The sequence below is a fragment of the Stigmatopora nigra genome, chromosome 20 (genome assembly GCF_051989575.1).
Source record: "Stigmatopora nigra isolate UIUO_SnigA chromosome 20, RoL_Snig_1.1, whole genome shotgun sequence".
Taxonomy (NCBI): domain Eukaryota; kingdom Metazoa; phylum Chordata; class Actinopteri; order Syngnathiformes; family Syngnathidae; genus Stigmatopora; species Stigmatopora nigra.
Window position 1 is genome coordinate 3,693,080 of NC_135527.1, and position 16,832 is coordinate 3,709,911.

The following is a 16,832-nucleotide window of genomic DNA, read 5'->3' on the forward strand; positions in this document are numbered from 1 at the left end:
CTCCTGCTGGGAAACTTTGAGGTATTTTCATCCCAAGCACATGCGCATTGGACGAAAATACCGTATTGAACTCAAGCGAAGTGCACACGCAAATAAAAATAAAACACAAATACAAACTTTGATATGGACGTAAGAGCCGCATGAAACCGGGCAAAGAGCCGCATGCGGCTCGCGAGCCGCGGGTTGGCCACCCCTGGTCTAGTAGAACGATTCTTGCTTTGGATGCGAGAGGTACAGGGTCCAACCCCTGGATGAGCCTTTACTTTGTTGAATTGTTATCTATAATCGTGGTTGAAATGTCACATACTTCACCTGAGAAAACAAGTGTCACGGTATGGGCACCCCTGGTTCGTAGATCTAGTGGTATGATTCTCGCTTTGGATAGGAAAAGTCCCGGGTCCAACCATCGGACAAGCTCTAGTTTTGTCAAATTGTGATCTATTATGGGGGTGATATGGCCCATTTGCCACCTGAGAAAAAAGTTGGTCTATTGGTATGATTCTCGCTATGGTCGCAAGAGATCCCAGATCCAACTCCCAGACGAGCACTTGCTTTGTCGAATTGTGATCTATGATAGGGGTTGATATGTCACATACTTCACCTGATCAGCCATCCAAGAAAAAAAGTGTCACTATATGGGCACCTCTGGCTCGTTGGTCTAGTGGTATGATTCTCGCTTCGGGTGCGAGAGGTCCCGGGTCCAACTCCCGGACGAGCCCTACCTTTGTCGAATTGTGATCTTTTATGGGGGTTGATATGTCACATACTTCCCCTGACAAAAAAGTTTCACTTTATGGGCACATCTGGTTTGTTGGTCTAGTGGTATGATTCTCGCCTAGCCCTTGCTTTGTCGAATTGTGATCTATGATGGGGTGATATGGGAGATCAGCCATGCAAGAAAAAAAGTGTCACTCGTCGGGTACTCCTGGCTCGTTGGTCTAGTGATATGGTTCTCGCTTAGGGTGTGAGAGGTCCCTGGGTTCGACTTCTTGTCTCGCCCTTGATTTGTGAAATGGTGAACTATGGTGGGGTAATAGGGGCCGTAATACGCCTGAGAAAAAAATGTCATTCTATAAAGGACATCTGGCTCATTGGTCTAGTGTTATGATTCTCGCTTAAGGTTTGAGTCTGTGAGAGGTCCCAGGTCCAACTCCTGGATGAGACCTATTTTTGGCCACTTGAGAAAAAAAGTGTGAGGCAATGGGCACCCCTGGGTCGATGGTTTAGTGGTGCCAGGCTTCCCAGGACCAACTCCTGGACGAGCCCTGGTTTTGTCGAATTATGATTACCCACTTAAGGAAAAAAGTGTCATTGTATGGGCACCCCTGGCTCGTCTGTGTAGTGCATGGGTGGGCAAACTTTTCGGCCCAGGGGCCACATTGACTTTAAAAATCTGACAGATGGGTCGGGTCAGCACAAGATAAGATACTTATAAAAAACTGCATCCGTTAACAGTACATATGAAACATAAACAGAAAAAAAGACCATTAACGCATTAATTTGTGTATTAAAATAAGTAACTAAAGTTGTCAGGCAATAGCTGCCAATTATTGTGAGTATTGCTTTAGAAATGGGAGAAATATTAACAAATTTCAATCCTCATAATGGATTGACCTTGCCTTTAGTCTACATTAAAGTCATATCCCTGTGTTTTGATGACTCAAAGATAAATCAGAGCAATATGTTGGGTTTATTCTGTATTACTATTATACATATGAGTAGTAATTCATTTCTTTGTTAAATCATTCTTCTTATTATTCTTAAAGTGCTCGAGGTCATATACAATCGTCAAGTCCTCTCTCACGTGGACTTCTTATCCAAGGATTGTTTATACAGCAACTCACCCAATCTGGGGCTTCGAGATCGATTGTTTTCTTTTGCAACGGAGCCAGGGTCACTGGCCTATAACAAAGATGTTGTTTCCGCCATTTCCAGCATAGTGGAAATACCTCGTGACGCACTTCGGTCTTTCTTCATGGAATTGTTATATGATTGTTAGGTCAAATGAAGGCGTGATTGTTTTTAATCCAAATGTTGTGGGTTTTAGTGTCCTGTTTTATTATTGGTAGAATACCTTGATTGATATTATAGTTACAGATGTTGTTTTTGCTTATGCATTATGAAATAATCAACAACCTTGTAAATTGTTTTGATTCATGGCAATAAGACTCGTACGAAAATGTCTAATCGAGGAGATGCTTCGGAGTGAAGGGGAAATCCTTGTTGATTGATGTACCTCCCTTTAAGGTTCTTATCCGTGATCCAATCTATTTATTTAAATGTCAATAATTGAATAAGATGTCTGCCTGCAGTTATTGATAATTATAAAGAAGGGTAATTATTAATGAACCTATCACAATATTAATATAATGCTGAGATAGTGGACTGTTATTTGATACAAGTTGTGAAAATATAAAAGGAGGGTAAAGGTTTACTATAGAATTAAATAATATATACTGTCACATCGGCTTAATAGCTATATGGGGCCATATAGGCTATTTGGCCGGTCACTAGCTAAATAGCCCCCGGGACTATTTGACCGGTTACCGGCAACGGAGCGACTGCCATTGCAAATTATTTTATTCTCTTAATTTGACCCAAGAAGGTTATAAGTTTGATTTCAAGACACATACAGATGCACCTTATTTAAAGGCAATGAAAGAATACACAAGATAGTAAGAAATACTTCTCTATAGTTTCCATCCTAAAAAATAAAAATAAAAAAACATCCGCTGGCAGTGGTGGGATTTGAACCCACGCCTCCTAAGGGACTGGAGCCTTAATCCAGTGCCTTGGACCGCTCGGCCACACTACCTTCAACAAATTTTGGGGGATTGTGCATCACCAAATTGTGAATTAACCTTAAAAACCATTAGATTTAAATATTGAAATGTGTTATTTGTTACTTGAAATAAGATCAAACACAATGTAACATTTAAAGCAAATGTCCTTGAAATTACCCAACCTTTTATCAAAATGTAGCTTTTCGATTTAGCATACCTGTCAACCTCTGCCGATAACTTCCCTTTTAAATGATTTTGATTCCCCTTAAAAACCCACCAAAAACCTTACAAACACCGTACGATGCATGTTTACTCACGGTAACCAGACAGTGTAATAGAAATAACAAAGGTAATTTGCATACAAATTTTTTTATTCAATTTAAAAAGTTTACAATGCAACAAACTGTGCCTTCAGTGCTTCTTATTGTAAGCCAATGTGCATGGTTTGGCAGACTTTATCTGCTCTAATTTGTGTCTCACTTGTGAGCAACAGTTGTCACAGTTCAATTTCATCTGTAATAAAGAAGTAAGAGTGTCTGTTCCCATTGTCTTTCTGTACTCTGTATGAATTTTCCTCACATGGCTGAAAACCCGCTCGCTATCAGCATTACTGTGAGGAAGGCTGAGTAAAATTCGATACATCTTTCTCATCAGTGGAAAGCGATCCAGCCCCAAACCAGTTTTCATTTTGAACACATAAGGGCAAAATGTCTCTGGACGAATTGGTTGTCCATCCTGACTTTTCTGAGGGAGAAGATCATCAGGTATTAGTTGATAGTCTTCCCATTCATCTTTTAATTGTTCCTGATCAAAGTCTGGTGTAAACCTGTTTGCAATCTTAACAATACTTGTGTAATCCAACATCTCTCTCTTTCTTGGGTCGAACACCACCAAGTCACTCAGTGTTGTATTCTCAAATGGAAATTTTTGTTTCATTTTAGTTACAACAGCCTCATAGAAGGAGCGATTAGAGGGAAAATAAAAGGTTGCTTGCATGGCTAGTGTGATGCTATGCCTGATTTCATCCTCCTCATTGGTGTCTTGGAAGAGGGACCTGGTGCCCAAGCCAACAGCAAGCCTGCTATCTTCATGCTGCATGCATGTTTGTATAATCAACTGCCAGCAGGCTATCAGCAGATTTGACAAGTTCCATTTTCACATATTTCACCAAGAGTTTCTTTAAGAGTCTTTCCATTTCTGGTAGTAAATCTCCAATCATACAGGCCTCTGTTTGGAACACAATATTGAATTGATTTATTTGAGGCAGTATGAAGCTGAGGAAGTGGAGTGTGAGGATAGTAACAGGGTCTTGAAGTCGATCATGGATGATTTTCACTTTACCTGCCCTTTCAACATCCGCATGGCTAGAGAAGTAGCTTTTGAGTGCTTCGTACTGAGACAAAGTTCTTTCAACCACTTTTTGTAGAGACAACCATTGTGTCGGACAATGCTTTAGGATTTGTTCTTGCTCGGAATTTGTAAAGTCCTGAAACAAAGGAATCTCAATAACATAGATTAGATTCATTTGCTACGACCGTCATACACACATACACATCACAATGCTAACGCTAATGGCGGCCGAGGGTACGTTCCTAATGCTATTACATGTGCTCTACTCGAGGCTCGTGAAATCTCAATAGCATAGCTTCCTTTGCTATGACCGTCATATACTGCACACTATCATGCTAAGACTATAATGGCGGCCGAAGGTAGCTTGCTAAAGGCTATACATGTCCTCCACCCGAGACTCGCACATTCACGCACACACATAAAAAGTAAACAAACATTACTAAACATTATGTTCTTTCTCACATGCTAACTATTGTCTCTTGCAAACCCCACATTCAATCGGTCTCTACAACAAAACAACATACCTTTAAAACACAGGCGGAAATAGGGGGGGGGGGGAATCAGCCAACTTTTTTTGGTGTCGACCCGATCCTTGAGTTCTTCGTTTCTTACTAGGTGGCTCCTCCATGCTTGTTTCCACGATATTTACTCTATGTATATCTACGCATGCGCATGTCATCCTTTATCGATATTGCCGTACACACCGCTAAAAAAATACATACGATTGAGGATAATTTTTGCTGTTATACCGTGACAATAGTAACAATCTAAGACAGTAGCGTCGTTGGCTACCAGCCTACGAGACTATCTCGATTTTAGTGATAATAGTCTTGTTGAAATCGGTTTTAATAAATATGGCGATTTTTTAAAATATTTTTTTTCCCGTACAAAAGTCGGTGTACGGCTTACATGATTTGAAATGGTAAAAACACGTATAAAATATGTATAAAACGTACAAGTTAACAGGTATTCATATAATCAGATTATATAAATAGTCATTTTTTACCCTGCACTGTTGCATTGGGTTAGCTCAGTGGTTACTTCATTTGCATTTGCTTCTACCCAATCCCGGTTTGGGATCAAACCATGGACGCCGTCTAGTGTTTTTCTACTTATTTTCATTTTATAACAAAATCTTATTACAAAATTCACATAGATGTTATTATAACATTTTATTTTAATCTTGACCCGTAGAATTGCGTGCGAGGTGAATTTGGTTGACAATTTTGAACAAAATAGGAAGACATACACAGTAGATATGAATATAATAGCCCTTGAAGTTAAATGTTCACAGTAGATTACTACAAATCCATGTGAGTACATGTTGAGTATTCATTAAATATTGATTACATTAAGAACTAAGGGTAAGAAATCTGCCTTTAATCACTTGATTTAATTGACTCAACAGCGAGTCTTACAGATTGTTACATAGTAAATCAATGTTGACTTTCAGTTGGAAAAGCTGTATGTATTGAAATCAAGGCTCTGCAAAAACAAATAACTCAGGCAATAGTGATAAAAGCTTTCTTGTCATTTTGAACCGGAGACGCGCTTGTATAAGATTTGTATAAAATGTCAATATTTGCAAAGAAGTAGCACAAAAGTGTAGTCCACTGTCTTTTTTTCATTTTTGTTACACAAAATCAGGTAATGCCTGCCCCCGTTATTTTACAGAGCAAATTACTCATCTAGTCTTCTAAACAAAAAGAACCAAAATGGACTGCAAATTGTCTCATGGCTTACTAGTAAATGATTCCAATTAGAGCATTTGTTTAATCGGCCTCTTCCCCTTTTTGCTTGAAAGGGACCAAAGTAATCAACGGCAACTTTTGAGAATGAGAGACCATCGGACATTACCCTGCAGGAAGGTAAATCTGCCATGCGTTGTTTGCCGGTAGTTCCATAAAGCTTGCGATTGGCTGGCCACTGATTTAGAGTATTCCCTGTCTAACAGATCTGGCAAAAATAAATATATTTTTTGTCAAATTTTAATACATTTTTACTTTTTAAACTAGTATTTCCGTTTATTTTAAACTGGTATTGCCTTTTTTAATAAAGAGAGGAAAAGTATCAGAAATGAGAATGAAATGAAACAGTATGAAGTTGCTGGGGAAAGGGAAGTCTGGGTTTCCGTGCTGAAGCTGCTGTACCCACGACTCGACTTGGGATAAGAGGAAGACAAGATGAGAGATGAGCATGTTTTTTACATTTTCACTAAAACTGATATTTTACCATGATTTTGTCAAAAAGGGGCACCTTGAACTTCCATCTGTTTTAGATTTATCATAAAAAAGAGTATTTCTTTATGGCAAGTGATAGGTTCAACAATAGGCATTCACAAATGCACACATAAATAAAACAGGCATCTGACTCATAACCGGTGCCTTGCAAGAGAGAATCGATCTTAACTCGTCTCCGTCCCAGATCATTCTGTCGAATCGATGCCTCTCTTGCTTATTTATTACGTAAGATTCACAACATGCTGTGGGATAGACTAAGCCAACTGGCTTAATAATTGTTTGTTTATGTCGAGCCAGGTGGCCAAACTGGTTTTACAATTGTATGTTAAGATCGTAGATTGTAAGATAGACAGGCCAAACTGGTTTTACTATTGTTTGTTAAGACCGTAGAATGCAAGATAGGCTAACTAGCTGACCTTGAAATTGTTTGCTTGTATTGTGCGATGTGGCCAACTCGCTTAGTAATTGTTTTTTTCGAATCGCGCGACGTGAGATAGGCTGCGGCATTTTGTGTGAGCTATAAAAAATATTGTGTTTGTATACAACTTAACCCTGCAAATGTCAAACCATATCAGCCTAAACTTTTATACATAAACATTGTCCTACATTGCTGTCTTAGAAATATTACCCTGTTTGCCTATATAAAGACGGACTGTTCATTCGGAGAGAGTTACAAGAACATCGTGCTGAACAGGACTCCACTGTTAGAGCTATCACTCTCCACTTTGCAGTTTGGTAATAAATATTTTTCCTATTAAATTGATCTCACTTTTTCTTAACCTGCTCCTAAAGTTGTATTTCAGATCTATCACATGTGTCTCAGTTCTCAAAACAATTGAAGGTCTGCCAGATCCTCCCGAGGGAGGGCTGTGGACAACACTGTCAGAAGTCAAAACAAATTGTAAGTCCTCCGGATCTTCCTAAGAGAGCTTGATGTGAACCACACTTTCAGGAGCCGATGTTCATCAAAACAATTGAAAGTCCTCTGTATCTTCCCAAGAGATCTCGGTGTGAACAATAGCTCTGAGAAGTCCAGCTGCAAAGAGGAGTGACCTTCAATTTGTTTCGGTTAACTTGGGAGCGAGCATTATTATTCTAAGAGCTGTATTAAAATGACTTTTTAATGTCAATAACTCTATATATTCTATCTTTACCAGCCCTTCCTTACTTGCATATCTGGCTTGAAAAGGAAGAACAAAATAATTCTCGTTCAACTCTTTCATTATTTGCATAATCCTGGACATCAAGCCATTGAAAACAGCCATTGATTTCACCTCGGTGAAGGACGTGTCGTAGAGTGCAACATTTTCAAACATTGCATATGCCCCCTGCTCCATCAAGAGCACATCGACCATCAGAAGCATATCAACTGCTTTGCAGTCCTGGAAAGTCATGAGGCTGCCAGCTGTTTTTTCAATGCAAATCCAATTTCTTTTTTTTTGTTTTTGTTTTGGACATTGTAATGGTTGTTGTTCACCCTATTCATATTTTTATTTGGCTTTACCCAAAAAAATAAACTTCTGCTACAATTTGGCAAACGAACCCGTAAGTCAAATCGCCATCCCTCGATGAGGCTCAACGTCATCGAGAGAGGCCAGCTGCCGCACCGAAATTCTGAGCCGCCAATTGTATGTCCTCCACTCTAAAACATACTGATTAAAACAGTAAAACCAAAACACATAGTCCTATTTCTTTTATGACAGGAATTATATAATGTATTTGAACAATTTCATCACCATAAGCCAAAACGTGCAATCAGTGGCACAGTTTGTCTTGGACAATGGGCACACAATGTCTCTCTCATCTACCGCACCAGATTCAGACCATGCCCTTTAAGGTTCAAACAGGTAGGTAGCACAAAAATTGGCTTTTCATTCACTGCTTGCGTAACAGGATGGACACCGTTTCAATATTTTTCCTTTTCTTTACAAGCAGGACACTTTTTTTTTTGTAAAAACACTTTCCCCAAAGAATGGTGATTGAGGGAGTTGCTGTTATATCCGATCGTATTTACCCTCGTCTGGTCATTTTTTTTAACCCTTTGTAAGGTTTAGTCTCAGTTGAATCACTTTCACATTTGGACACATATGGAGACAATAAAACCAATATAAAAGAGTTCCCTATGGTTAATGGCATTGCTCTCTGCAATATTATTTCCAATCAATATTGGAGTGGTTGCCATTTCAATGAATTCATCAGAAAGTTTTCTCACTTGTCTCCCCAAACGTTTAAACTGATGAAACCTTCTTACAGTGCAAAAGGTGGATCCATATACCCCTCTCGGCTATTTTCATGTCTGCTGGTTGGTCAGCAACAAGTTGGACGTTCCCCCTTTGGGTCGGCTAATGCTTCTTCTATATACTTCAGGTTGAGCCCCTAGTCTCCTGGCACCACCGTTGGTCAAGTCCGTTTCCTGTTGAGAAGCACAGTCTCCTTCTGCTAACCCTAACTCAATGCGTTTTCTTAAAAATGTTCTCTTTTTATGTAGTTAATGAGATTAGCCTCATCATACAGTTCCAATCGTGCAGTGAATATCGACGTTTTGTATAATCTACCAAATTTTTTCATATGTTGTTGTCCGGTTAAACCTGTTATGTACGCGCAGTGATGTCATAGCAAAATGTGGAACCTTTTGCAATCCCATCAATTATTTTGTTCACACAATTTGGGTGCTGTTATCACTATAAGTCAATGGTTCTTTGGAATTCCGTATCGTGCACTGATATGCTGAGCGCAGGTTAAGAATGCTGTGCAAAAATTTCCACAAACAACTTAAACCCATAAGTTGTGTAGCGGTACCGTTCCAAGGCCACCATTACCCCTGTCGAGAGATAGGACTTCCCATGACTCAATATGGCAGCTCACCCAAGTAAACTGATGTACAATTGTTTTTCTTCTTCTCAGTGCTCCCAAATTCCCCATTTCAGAGATTATTTGTTCCTTCACGTCAAGTTTCACATTTGGAATACTGCTGCTGCATTCTCATCAAAAATGTTTTCCCATAATTTATCACTGCATTCCTGAAAAGGTCTTATTGGCGATTTCAGAAATCGATTTCAAATTTCCAAATCCTCTTCCACTTTGATCTCTGACCGATTGATTATATCTTGTGTGAAATATGAATTGTATTGTTATATTTAATCTTGCACCCGGAAAATAGGCCGGAAAAAATGGCAACTTGGTTGATTGTCACATTTATATTCGTGGAAAATAATACAATTATAATTCGAACCGAAATAATCAGCATGAATGACTAAAATGTTTATTGGTCACCATTTTCCATCCAAACACACACGTGTCTCTTAACCTGATATTTCCAAGACAATCTTTCACCACAAACTGGGCAGGAGAAAGGTTTCTCACCAGTGTCGGTTCTTGTGTGGCATTAAATTCCCATTTTTAGAGAAAATTTGACCGAAAAATGAGCATGCAAAGGGCTTCTCGCCACTGTGTGTTCTCGTGTGTTCTGTCAAGTGCTCCTTCTGAGCGAATCTTTGGCCACACAGTGAGCAAGTGAAAGGTTTTTCACCGGTATGGGTCATTGTGTCTTTTGTTAAATCTGACTTGGCAGGGAATCCTTCCCCACCCACGGAGCAGGAGAACGGTTTCTCGTCCGTGTGGGTTCTTTGGTGGATTTTTTAGGAGTTCTTGTGCGCAAATCTCTGGTTGCAGACCGAGCAGGCATAAGGTTTCTCCCCAGTATGCGTTCTGGTATGGATCGTCAATTTAGCCTTCTCCGCAAATCGTTGGCCACAAATAAAGCAGGAAAAAGGTTTCTCCCCAGTGTGTGTTATCGTGTGCTGTGTCAGGTTCTGCTTGGAAGTCATTTTCTTACCGCAAACTGAGCAGGAAAAAGGTTTCTCACCAGTGTGAGCTCTTGTGTGGTTGGTTAGGTTTTGCTTGGAAGACAATTTCTTCCCCAAATGGAGCAGGGAAAAAGTTTCTCACCGGTGTGGCTCCTCGTGTGCCTCTTCAAGTTGGACTTCTTCCCGTAGGTTTTCCCGCACTGTGAGCATTTATTGCCCGCGGACGCTGCATTGTGAACTTCGTCTTCGTCATTGGTGTCCAACGACGTAGCGGCGTGCTTCCTTTGAGCAGCTGCTGGCCTCGCTCAGACCGTTGTCTTCGCTTTTTAAAGGCTCAAAAGTGCACGTGAGGATGTCCATCTCTTCTTCTTTAACATTGGGGGGGGGGGGTCTCCTTCCTTTTTGAGGGGATTCGGCACCCCCTTAATGTGGGGGTTCACAATTGTAATTAAATTCCTGCTTCTCTTTTACGGGTTCAAACTTTTCCTCCACTTTGATGAGTACAAATTCTTTCTCTTCTTTTTTGATATATGGCAACCTCTCTTCTTCTTTGAGACGAGCGGACGCCGGGTGGTCGAGACAATGCCCTGGGTGGATATCTGCGAGGTGGAGAAATGTCATTGTGTGCAAAATTCTTTGCTTATTTCAGTTTTCATTCATGTTAATCTGTCTTTTCAAATGAAAACAGAGTAAACAGGACACCAGTATGGTTTCTCAATATTGTCCATTTTTAAAAGACATTGTCATTGTAATACATCTTCATCTGAAAACAAGTGCTATTTTAATAAACACCGTTTTAATGATCGCCAATTGGTGAAAAAAGTAATCAATGCACCAACTGAAAGATTATTTAACTTTATAGGAAACGACGGTGATTAATATTAAGTATATACTCGTCAGAATAAAATCCTTAGTAAATTAATTATTAATCAGTAACGGAGAATAGATAACGTGACTGAACTTGGAATTTCTATTATGAACGGAATTTTCATCAACAATTTATTAAGTTATCCTGGACGCCACAATTGAAAAACAGCTTCTTCTGGTGGTCAAATTACCGCTTTCTCATCTTTCAATTGCTCTTGTTTGGATATGTACTTGTACTGCAAGTACTTGGACTAAAGTATGTGTACTTGCGTGCACTTGTGTGTCCTTGTACTAAATGTATGTGTGCTATTGCTAAAACTATGTGTACTTGTACTACAAGCAAGAGCCTATATTTTCACGTACCTTATTGACAGAGGGTCATAAAATATACCTAATTTTGGAATATTATTCCTTGAGAGCCATACTCAGAATTTCAAATAAAAAAACACCGCTTTTAAAAGAACAAAACTCACTTAAATCTTTTAATAACATTCTTACACTGCTGCTAATCCATGATAATCAACGAGTATGCATTCACACGGGGGTCTAATGATATCAAAATTATGATTGAAGCTGGGCTTTTAGCTTATAAATTAGCCATACGCACCCAACAAAAGAGCCACATATGACTCTCGAGCCTTAGGTTCTCTATACCTGGTTTAGAGGTGTCATATTTTCCTCCGGTACGACTGATAAAACCGAACCGTACACCCGTGTAAAAGCCCAAAACGAATTTTTGGTATACGTGGACATCAGGAAAACGTGTTTTTGACGTTAAAACTGGGTCAGCTGACTCCGAGTTGTCACGTAACCGAAAACAAATATCAGACTCGACTGTGTTTACATGATGAACCTCAACCACGCAGGGTGAAAATAAATCTATAAATATTCAAATGATCATCTATTTGAGAGTTATGAGAGTAATAAAACCATTTACCTGATATTTTTTTGGTGTTTGTTGTTATCTTGCTCGGTGATGCGTTGATCCTAATCGCCTTGTTTGTCCCCTTATGTCGTAGTTATGCCAGGCTAAACTAGGTTTCAGCCTTTGTTCATAAAATTCGAAAGGAATTGGAACAAATGCTCTGTTCCGATACTTTTGATGGATTCGTTCATGAGGCTAAGAAGAAATAAAAAGCGCAAAATAAAAAGCACATTGCCTTAAAACCCCGTAAAAATTCAAACACTTCAAACAATCGTATTGATTTGACATAAACCCCGCCTCGTCGCTAGGTGGCAGCATTACGCCCAACTGCCGGAAATACAAGAGAAGACTCACAGCCTTTTGGATCCGCGTTTTTGTTATTATATTCCTCATTTTTAGTCACTCAAATCTCCCATATTGAATTTTAAATTAGTCCTTTCCTTTTGTTTCATGTTTTATTTTGAAGCATAACTAAAAAAAAGTACGTTTTAAATCCAAGCAAATAACGCTTCTCTTTTTAGTCACTGTTGAATTTGGAAGGCTCATTTTATTCAACAAAAAGACCCCAAAATTATTTTCACCAAAAAGAGAGCTTTATTGGAAGTACACAAAATATGACAAGATAACTTATAATATGACAAAGTATAAGGACATTGTACTACTTATTCATTTTGACAAAATTCATTCTTTCACACCATATTTCTACTGTTTCTTAGATCCTAGATTCAATATATCAATTATTTTCATTAAAATGGATTATGTTTGAATAACACTCAATACTATTATTGGATTTGCAAACAAATTCAATAGACAAATACTGCAATTTTCAAATTTCGTTTTTAACTGTGAAGACATTTTCCATATTATTTACATCACATTATTGATTATTAACTTTGTACTTTCCTAATTTAGGGTAGAATTGTGAAGTATATAAAATCTTCAACAAACCAATGGCAGTTACTTATACAAGCCTTAAACATACACATGCACTTATATAAACCCTCAATATACTTATATAGACATTAAACATAAATTATAATACAAAATATAGCACTGAATCAACTTCAATTTGAACAATTTCAACTTATGAACACTTTCAACTTATGAACAAGCGCTCGGAACCTAACTCCTTCGTAAGTAGGGGAGTATCTGCACAGTAATACCTTGACATACAAGTGTTCCAACATACAAGAAAATTTTGAGATACGAGCCTACCAGATGGTTCCCAAATGAGTCAGTAGTAAATTAGAACAAATTTGATGGTTTTTTTTAGGATGGAAATGGCTTAATTTATATTTTGTTCATTTCTATGGGAGGAATTGACTTGAGATGCGAGTCAATTGACATACTAGCTCAGTGGTTTTCAAAGTGGGCGGTACCGCCCCCCGGGGGGCGGTGTGAACTTTCAGGGGGGCGCTGACGAATAAACAGGCGAATGGGGGGCGTTGAAATAGTGAAGGGGGCGATGGAGCAATTACAGTAAAATGTGACGTTGGTGTTTGTAGAAAGACCGGAAAAATTGATTGTCTGTAATAAAAAGTCGACAAAAAACAAGCTTTATTGAAACAAGAAACGTTCTCTGCTCGAGCGCTCACGAGCAGCGCGCATATACCGTATATCACTAATTGTCGCGAGTTTATCGTCGATGCAGGCGACTGGGGAAACCACCACCATCCAGTCAGCCGCAGAGGAGCACACAATAGCGCGCCGGCAACGCTTAACCACAGGCGTATGCGCACAGCGACCGGCTTAATGCATCAGCTATCAATTTTTATGATTCGAGGTGAACTGCGCATTGGTCTATTAAAAGAAACGAAATTAGCGAATAATATCTGAGGCGCCTGTCTTCTATTTATTTAAGCTTCGTTCGTTGGAAAGGGGTAAAGAGGTAGGCGTTGGCATTTTGGCCCGGCGGTGAAGGGGGCGTTGGCATTTTGGCCCGGCGGTGAAGGGGGCGGTGGCCAAAAAAGTTTGAAAATCACTGTACTAGCTCAATTCCGCAATGAACTAGTATCTTAAGGTAATACTGTGTGGATTGTTATTACACGTTAAAAAGTGTAAACATGATCCTTGGAATGCAAAATACAATTCTACTTCGATTACAAAGATCTTTCATACAGAATTTGACAAAGCAAGCAAAGACATCATTGGCCATTGCTTGTCACAATACATTTGCATCTTTTAAGTCAATCCTTACAACTAAATCTCCGGCAAGGAGCTGAGCAGGAAAGGGGTTTCTGACCGATGTGGGCAATTATGTTTTTAAGATATTCCTGCCACAAATTGAGCAAAAAAGGGCTTTTCTCATGTGAGGTTTGTTGAGTCTTCTTTTTAGGTTCACTTATGTGAAAATGTTGGAACATTAACAGCGCCTGGAAAATGTTTTTGAATTGCGTAGCTTTTAAATTGGGCTGTTGTAGCGCATCTGTGGTCACAGACTGAGCAGGAAAACATTGTTCTCTAGTGTGGGTTAATAAGTGTTCTTCTAAGCTTCTCTTTCGGGAAAATGTCCGACCACAAACTGAGCAGGAAAATGGCTTTTTACCTGTGTGTACTTATGTGCCTTTTTACGTTTTGCTGTTGAGAAAATGATTTACCACAAACTGAAAACAAAAATGGCTTTTCACCAGTGTGGGTTCTTGCGTGTACTTTTAATTTATCCTTCAGTGCAAATGTCTGACCACAAACAGAACACGAAAATGGTTTTTCACCAGTGTGGGTTCTTTTGTGTCTTTCAAATTTATCCTTCAGTATAAATGTCTGGCCACAAACAGAACACGAAAATGGTTTTTCATCAGTGTGTAACCTTGCATGAATATTTAAGCTTCCCTTCTGTGTGAATCGTTGACCACAAACTGAACACGAAAATGTTTTTTCACCAGTGTGGGTTATTATGTGTTCTTTTAAGCTTTCCTTCTCTGTGAATCTTTGACCACAAACTGAACATGAATATGTTTTTTCACCAGTGTGTGTTCTTGCATGCCTATTTGAGTGTCCAATCTGTGTGAATTTTTGACCACAAACTGAACATGAAAATGGTTTTTCACCTGTATGGGTTCTTGTGTGCTTTGTTAAGCTTTCTTTTGTAGAAAAGGCTTTACTGCAAACTAAACACGAAAATGGTTTTTCACCAGTGTGGGTTCTTGTGTGTCTTTGAAATTTATCCTTCCGTGCAAATGTCTGACCACAAACAGAACACGAAAATGGTTTTTCACCAGTGTGGATTATTACGTGTTTTTTTAAGGTTCCCTTCTCTGTGAATCTTTGACCACAAACAGAACACGAAAATGATTTTTCACCAGTGTGGATTATTACGTGTTTTTTTAAGGTTCCCTTCTCTGTGAATCTTTGACCACAAACTGAACACGAAAATGGTTTTTCACCTGTGTGGGTTCTTAGGTGGGCTTTTAAGCTGTTCCTGTGTGTGAATCGTCTACCACAAATTGAACACGAAAATGGCTTTTCACCTGTATGTGTTCTTGTGTGGCTTTTTAAGTATTGCTGTCGAGAAAAGGCACGACCACAAATTGAGCACGAAAATGGTTTTTCACCAGTGTGTATTCTTGCATGGTTAATTAAGCTTGCCTTCACTGTGAATCTTTCACCACAAACTGAACATGAAAATGGTTTTTCACCTGTGTGTGTTCTTGCATGACTATTTAAGTGTCCCACCTGTGTGAATCTTTGACCACAAACTGAGCATGAATATGGTTTTTCACCCGTGTGGGTTCTTGTGTGTACTTTCAAAGAAGACTTTTTTCCAAAGGTTTTCCCACACTGAAAGCATTTGCAGAGTTTGTCACTGCTGGGATTTGTCATATCTTCATCATCATCATCATCAACATCAAGCAACTTGTTGCCATCTGATAAAGGAGAAATTACATTTTCTGCTCGCCATCCTTCTGTTAAGCTGCCGTTCAGAAGCTCCACCCCTCTGTTGGCCACGCCCAGATCATCTTCACTCTCGAAAGATTCCACAGTGAACATTTGACACATTCGTTTTTGATTGGAGGTTGGTCTTCTCTTTTGCACTGTTGAGGTAACTCTGGCCTCTCCTCTTTAATTTGGGGCCATACTGAGGCGTTTGCAGGCTCCGCCCCTTCACTGACCACGCCCAGATAATTCCTTTTCACGGACTCACCTGGTGACCAGGTGAAATGATCTTCCTCCTTTTTGATTGGAAGTTGCTCTTCAATTTGTTTTTGAGGGAACACTGGCTCCTCCTCTTTGATTTGGGGGAGCTCAACTTCCCCTTCAAGGTCAACAGACTGCTGCCCATCAGCACCAAGATCATTGTTTGCAGGCTCCACCCCTCCGCTGGCCACGCCCAGAACATCTTCCCTCTTCACGAACTCACCAAGTGACCAGGTGAAATGATCTGCCTCCCCTTTGAATGGATGTTGCTCGTCTCTCATTTGTTGTTGAGGGAACACTGGCTCCTCCTCTTTGATTTGGGGGAGCTCAACTTCCCCTTCAAGGTCAACAGACTGCTGCACATCAGCACCAAGATCATTTCCGAAACCTGCAAAGACAAAGATAATTGACTTATCATTTTCTAATTACATTAATCCCTCGCTACTTCGCGCTTCAGCTATCGCGGACTCAGAGCTTCGCAGATTTTTTTCAGGAAAAAAATTAATAAAAAATTTAAAGATATTAAATTAAAATTATAAATTACATCGTCTTACAAGGTGTGGAAACAAAATATTCAATTAGAATTAGTAATTTCATCATTTTATAAATTTTAAAACAAAAAATGCATGTATGCGCAAAGCATCATGGGGGATCACGGCCGCATCACGGGCATAAGCGCGCAAGCTGATTGCTCACTGAATGTACTCGACTCCCCATTGGCCCATTC

General features: G+C 39.4%; 2 non-coding genes and 1 pseudogene across 3 annotated transcripts; 1 reads left to right on the top strand and 2 right to left on the bottom strand.

Moving 5' to 3' along the window:
* The first annotated feature begins 647 nt into the window (after positions 1-647).
* trnap-cgg (transfer RNA proline (anticodon CGG)) lies at positions 648-719 on the top strand. Its single transcript has one exon. It is a non-coding gene; the product is annotated as a tRNA-Pro (tRNA).
* A 2,014-nt stretch (positions 720-2,733) lies between these two features.
* trnal-aag (transfer RNA leucine (anticodon AAG)) lies at positions 2,734-2,815 on the bottom strand. The gene has a single exon. It is a non-coding gene; the product is annotated as a tRNA-Leu (tRNA).
* An 11,146-nt stretch (positions 2,816-13,961) lies between these two features.
* Positions 13,962-16,459, bottom strand: LOC144213383 (uncharacterized; annotated as a pseudogene). Its single transcript, XR_013329944.1, has 2 exons — positions 15,523-16,459; positions 13,962-15,354 (listed from the first exon to the last, which is right to left on the bottom strand). The product of XR_013329944.1 is annotated as an uncharacterized LOC144213383 (transcript).
* Positions 16,460-16,832: the final 373 nt, after the last annotated feature.